Raw genomic sequence first — 6000 nt, forward strand, 5'->3', positions numbered from 1 at the left:
GGTGCAAAGTACCTGGACCCAGTGTCGCAAGCGCTTCAAGGACCTGTTGCACTCAGGAAGGGTAAGTACCATGTTGGCATTGGTCACTTAACCCAGCAGATAGGCTTTCCCCCCGGCGCACCCCCCACCAACTCTGAGTGTAGTTACTGCATTGAATCATTGACGGCATGTGTCCTTCGCTGGGTGGGCCAGCAGATATTGTCCGTGCCGAGGTCACCCTGAGAGGGTGGTGATGAGATGGGATCTGCACCCACAGCATGAGGTACACTGAGACCCATATTACTGTTTTGGGGGCAACCTGGAGGAGCTGCACCCAGGCGCAGTGCTGGAACTCCAGGACTTGTCCAAGTCAGGGTGATGACATGCTGGGAGGGGAGCTTCAAGGTGGCGTGGCACCGATTTACCTGCTGCCCTCTGTGGTCCACATGCTTGCGCCTCCTTGCAATGGAAGGTTAGACCGTGTGGTGCCAAATGTGATGTAGACAGCATTTGTCCAAGGGGCAGGGGGGTTGTGGGGGACAGGCCTGGCATCTTTGTGTGAGTGTTCGGCAGTGCGGAGTGAGAAGGCACTGGAGCCCTGCAATGTCCCACTCTGGTTGGGGTGGGCCGTCCGCGAGGAGAATCCAGGTGCAAGTTGCACTAATCAATGCTCTTCTCTCCTTTTCAGGAGAAGAATGCACATAATGCTGCCGAATGGGTGAGGACTGGCGGAGGGCCGGCCCAGTTGGCGATTCTCAGCCACTTCGAGCAGGAGGCCCTAGATCTGGAGAGGCACCATGCATCCATGTCCACCAGTGTCAGTGAGGCTGGGGTGTCACGGGGAGGTATGTTTGCCCAGCAGTGAGGTCACCATTGTTCTCCCAACAACCTTGGCAGTGCTGAATGTTCAGTGATTGAAGTTGGCAACATGGCTTGACCATTGCTTATAGAAGGATGAGCACATAATGATCCAGGGGACAGAGATACACATTGATATTGTCTCCACGTTAATGGATCCAATGTCCTTGCTCTTCCTTTCAACATCAGCAGAGCAGGGCCGGGAGGAGGAGCAACAGGGGCCCCCTCTCATACCTGAGCGCCTTGAAGTCTCAGACTCACCAGTGGTCACACCATCTTTGCCAGGCAGCACCAGCACAGATACTAGCACCTCAGTGGGAGTTAGAACATCGGCTAGTGTCCCGGGGCACAGGGGTGAGGGCACTTCACAGTTGCTGGAGGAGCTGGCGGAGACAGAGAGTGCTCATGGCACCAGCAGCCAGAGGACTGCAGGGGACTAGGCACATGCTCAGTTGGTGCCTGATGATGTGCCTCTAGAGTCGTCCGCGATGCAGCAAACGCAAGAAATGTGACCGGGTGTGTGGGAGCATCTGCTGGAGATACATGAGGCTATGCTTGGCTTGGTGCCCATGGTGGAGGAGTCTACACGGACCATCGCCAATGCAATGAGCCTCATGGCCTAGTGCCATGCTTCCCCCATGGAGAGAGTGGCGACTCTCGTGGAGATGCTTCTCCAGGAGACCAATCAGGGCTTCCTGGGGATACGCTCGAACCAGCAAGCCCTCACATCGGCATTGACCTCAGCTAGTGTGGGAGATGGTCTGGACACCAAGTTTCCCAGCTCGATGCCCATCCAACCACGGTGAGCAGGGAGGCCCAAAACGACCGTCTCTGCAGGCTCCTCTCAGGGTGTTCCAGATGAGGGCAGCTGCTCCTCCGCCCCTCTGCCAGTGACCATTGCATCCAGTGAGGCTAAGTCGACTGGGGAGATGCCAGCTGTGGACCTGGCAGCTCCCTCCCAGGTGGGGTCAGCACAGGCTCCACGGGCCAGAGGACGGCTGCCAAGGTCATCGAGGCCAACAGGACAGCAGAGTCAGCAGGCAGTCTCAGATGCCACTCCCAGTGAGGGGGCAGCACCAAGACGTAGCGCCCGAAAACGTAAACAAAAGGCACCTTAGGCACACTGATGCTTTTGTGTTGGCCCGCAATGAGATCTTTGTGAGTTGGTGTGATGTTTAACACCTTTGACATTTTGTTTTCTTAAGTTCCTTTTGTTATAATATTAAACGTAGACATGTGACCATGGCTGAGGGTGCCTCTTTTCTTCTGCAGGTGGATAGTTATCAATAATGTTATGAATGAGTTGTGTCACATTGAGCTTTATTAATAAGGCCCTTAGTTAATGTTCTTATCCAGGCAGATTTAGCACTCAGGTATCAAGTATGGAGCCTGCAGCACAGGCTTTTGTTGAAGGTCCATCTATGGTGTGCTAGCTGAAGGTTCATTGGATTAAAGCCTCCCAGGTATCCCTACCTCCCTAGAGTATGCCCGGGTCAGCGTCTACCCCCTTGGGATTTCCCTGTCCATGCTCATCCTCGGACTCACTACTGGACTCATCGTGTGCAGCTGCAGCCAATGCGTCCATGTCTTCATTATCCACCGCGTCCCCTCTTTCCAATGCAAGGTTGTCGAGAGCACAGCATGCAACCACTATCAGCGACACACTATCTGGGGGGTACTGGAGTGCGACCCCTGAGCGGTCCATGCATCGGAAGCGCATTTTGAGAAGACCGATGGCTCTCTCCACCACAGCCATTGTGGAGCCGTGGGTCCTATTATACCGCTGCTCAGCTTCTGTTCTTGGATGGCGGAGAGGCGTCATGAGCCACCTTCTGAGGGGTTAGCCCTTGTCACCCAGCAGCCACCCATCCAGCCAGGCTGGAGCACTGAAGAGCCCCTGCACCTGGGAGTGTCTGAGGATGTAGGCGTCGTGGGAGCTGCCTGGGTACCTTACACAGACTTGCAGAATCTGCATCCTGTGATCACACACTATCTGCACCTTCATGGAGTGGAAGCCCTTCCTGTTGATGAAGACACCGGGCTCACCTGCTGGTGCCTTGATGGCCACGTGTGTGCAGCCTATTGCACCCTGGACCCGGGGGAAGCCAACAATGGCCGTGAAGCCTCTGGCTTGCTGTGTCTGGCTTGCCTGGTCCCAACGGTAGTGGATGAAGGTTAATGCATGCTTGAACAGAGCGTCTGTAATCTGCTTGACACAAGTGTGGACAGCTCACTGTGAGACACCGCAACGATCACCCACTGAGCCCTGGAAGGAGCCAGAGGTATAGAAGTTGAGGGCAGCTGTGACCTTTAGAGCCATTGGCATGGGGTGACCGCCCACACAGCTCACGGAGATTTCAGGCCTAATCATCTGACAGATATAGCTGACGATCTCCCTTGAGAGACTGAGCCTCCTTTGGCACTGCACCTCAGACATATTGAGGTAGCTGCTTCACCACCTGTATACCTTGGCAGGAGGATAGTGGCAACTTCTGCGGCCCCTTCCACCTTGGACTACCTCTTGGCCCTGCACTTCTTGTGCCTGCGGCTGTCCTCCCAAAGGTGGCTCCCCTGGAGGCTGAATGTGCACTCCCGGCCTCCTCCTCTTTCTGGCTCTCCTTTCCTCCTCGGGGGAGGTGACGCCAATGGAGAGTTCAGCTCCCATTCCCAGGTTAAGGGAAGGCTTCCTGAAACATGCAGGCCCAAAAAAGATTCTTCACTGCAGAGTGCTGACCTGAAGGTTGTGAGTCCAGTCCAAGCAGCTGGTATACGTTTTGAAGCATTGCAGATTACACAGGCAAGTATCAGTAACTTTGAAAAATCAACATTTGACAGAGCACACTTGCGACCCCACTGAGCCCTCTTATCCCACCCGTGGATGAGGTTTACACAAATGTCCGACAATGTCCTACCCACCTGCCCATCGCGCTCGTGTGCCAATCTGAAGATCGCATGGGCGCTGGAAAATTGCAGTCAATTGGCTCCTCAAGGGCCTTAAGTGGCCCATTAATTAATGGCGGGCACGCATCGGATACCACCGTGCGCCCGCCCAATGAAATATCACAGTGGCGCACGGCAACGTTAGGATGCTCGCCCGACGTCACCGCACGTCATTTTACGTGTCAGCATGTGGGTCCCGCCCCCGCACGTCAACGGGAAAATCCTGCCCCAGGTGTGGTCTCACCGAGGCCCTGTACAGCTGCAGTAAGACATCCTTGCTCCTGTACTCAAGTCCTCTCACAATGAAGGTCAACATACCATTTGCCTTCTTAACTGCTTGCTTCACCTGCATGCTTGCTTTCAGTGATTGGTGTACAAGGACACCCAAGTCCCTTTGTTCATCAACATTTCGCAAACTATCACCATTTAAATAATACTCTGCCATTCTGTTTTTCCTACCAAAATGGATAACTTCACACTTATCCACGTTATACTGCATCTGCCATGCATTTGCCCACTCACTCAACCTGTCTAAATCGCCTTGAAGCCTCTTAACACCTTTCTTATTGCTTACATACCCACCAAGTTTTGTGTCATCAGCAAACTTGGAAATATTAGATTTGGTTCCCAAATCATTGATATGCATTGTGAATAGCTGGGGCCCAAGCACTGATCCCTGCGGTACCCCACTAGTCACAGCCTGCCATTCCGAGAAAGACCCATTTATTCCTACTCTCTGTTTCCTGTCTCCTAACTAATTCTCAATCCATGCCAATGTATTACCCCCAATTCCATGTGCTTTAATTTTACACACTAACCTCTTAACCTATAAAGAATTTGCCGTGGGGTTATTTTTAGCATTGGACCTCATGAACCGGGGTTTGTAATTCACACCATGGCCCATTTCATCAAGGAAAAGGATACTAAGGGAAACCAATTAAGTTAGAAATTAAAACTACCATTGTCATAGGCAGAACAGGGGAACAGTAATAATAATTCAATCCACCTTGCCCTCATATCTGTAACAGTGTTGACCTTGCAAACAAGAACCTACACTATGATTTCCTGCCTCTATAAGTTACTTGCCTCTGTCAAAACATAATACCTGGTAGAAAACGGACACAAGTACTGTGCCACCAATATGTGGTAAATAGCAAGTTTTTTTTTTCCCTATGTCCTGATGCCTCATTCTCATACCTTCTTTGCCCTGCTGCTCGCCCTCCATTATTCCACATAAATAGCTTGTGCCCTTTTAAGACGCCATTCCAGTTGCTTCTGATCATGTGGAAGGGGACAGAACATTTCTGAAAGATTTCAGACAATGAGACTGGCAGTATTTGAATAAATATAGTACAAGTCTCAGTAAAAAATAAATTCAACGAGAGAAATTTGTAAACAAAATCACTATTAAACTTCTGACATTTCGGATGTGAATTTCAGTGGGCTTTGAGCCAGCTTGTGCAAAATTTTAAGGTACAACCTAGTATATTACTGACATAACTGCAGATAACTCATGTCAGCGTGTCTTTTTCATGGGGCTGGAGGGAAATATGTAACAGAACAGCAAAGGATTTTGATGTACGGATCTTGGAAACGGTGCAAACGATCAATGAAAATCAAGTATAAACTCAATATAAATCAGTACAAACTTCCTCAAAAAAATTGCACAATGTCACTCTTATCCCACAGTTACAACTGAAAAATTCCAGAAAATCTGGGGCCAATATGTCTGAACCATGCAAGTGTACTAATATATAGCAGGAGTGAGTAGCAGTTCTTACCATTAAAGTAAATTGAAAAAGTATATATTTTAATTATAAAGCTAAAAGGCAACAAAGGGGAAGCTGAGCTTTAAGCGAAAGGCGTTTCCTCTTTTGGGTGAGTCCAGAACTAGGGGGCACTGCTTTAAAATTAGGGGCAGAATTTTCCCGTCGGCGTGCGGGGGCAGGACTGACATGCCGACGTGTAAAATGGCGGGCAATGATGTCGGGCGTGCATCCCAATGTCATCGCGCGCCATCGTGATATTTCGTTTGGTGGGCGCGCACCAGAGTTGGCTGTGCGCCTGCCGAAATGTAAACGGCCTATTAAGGCCATTAAGAAACCTATTGAGCCACTTGAGAATGCTGCCCGTCCAAGACACAGTCACATGTTTAAATAAAATTTTAACTCAATTCTTTAATCACTTTAATGTTCATTCAATCTTCCTGAGACAGCTCCGTGC

General features: G+C 50.5%; 1 long non-coding RNA gene across 1 annotated transcript in view; it reads right to left on the minus strand.

Annotated features, from left to right (window-relative positions):
* The window catches only part of LOC144683328 (uncharacterized), a 28260-nt gene extending 23064 nt beyond the window's left edge, over positions 1 to 5196 (minus strand). The window contains exon 1 of the long non-coding RNA XR_013577237.1: positions 4975 to 5196. This is a non-coding gene — a long non-coding RNA (uncharacterized LOC144683328). The remainder of the gene's footprint in view (positions 1 to 4974) is intronic.
* Between the last annotated feature and the right edge of the window lie 804 nt (positions 5197 to 6000).

Source organism: Cetorhinus maximus, chromosome 8 (genome assembly GCF_964194155.1).
Source record: "Cetorhinus maximus chromosome 8, sCetMax3.hap1.1, whole genome shotgun sequence".
In the NCBI taxonomy this organism is placed as follows: Eukaryota; Metazoa; Chordata; class Chondrichthyes; order Lamniformes; family Cetorhinidae; genus Cetorhinus; species Cetorhinus maximus.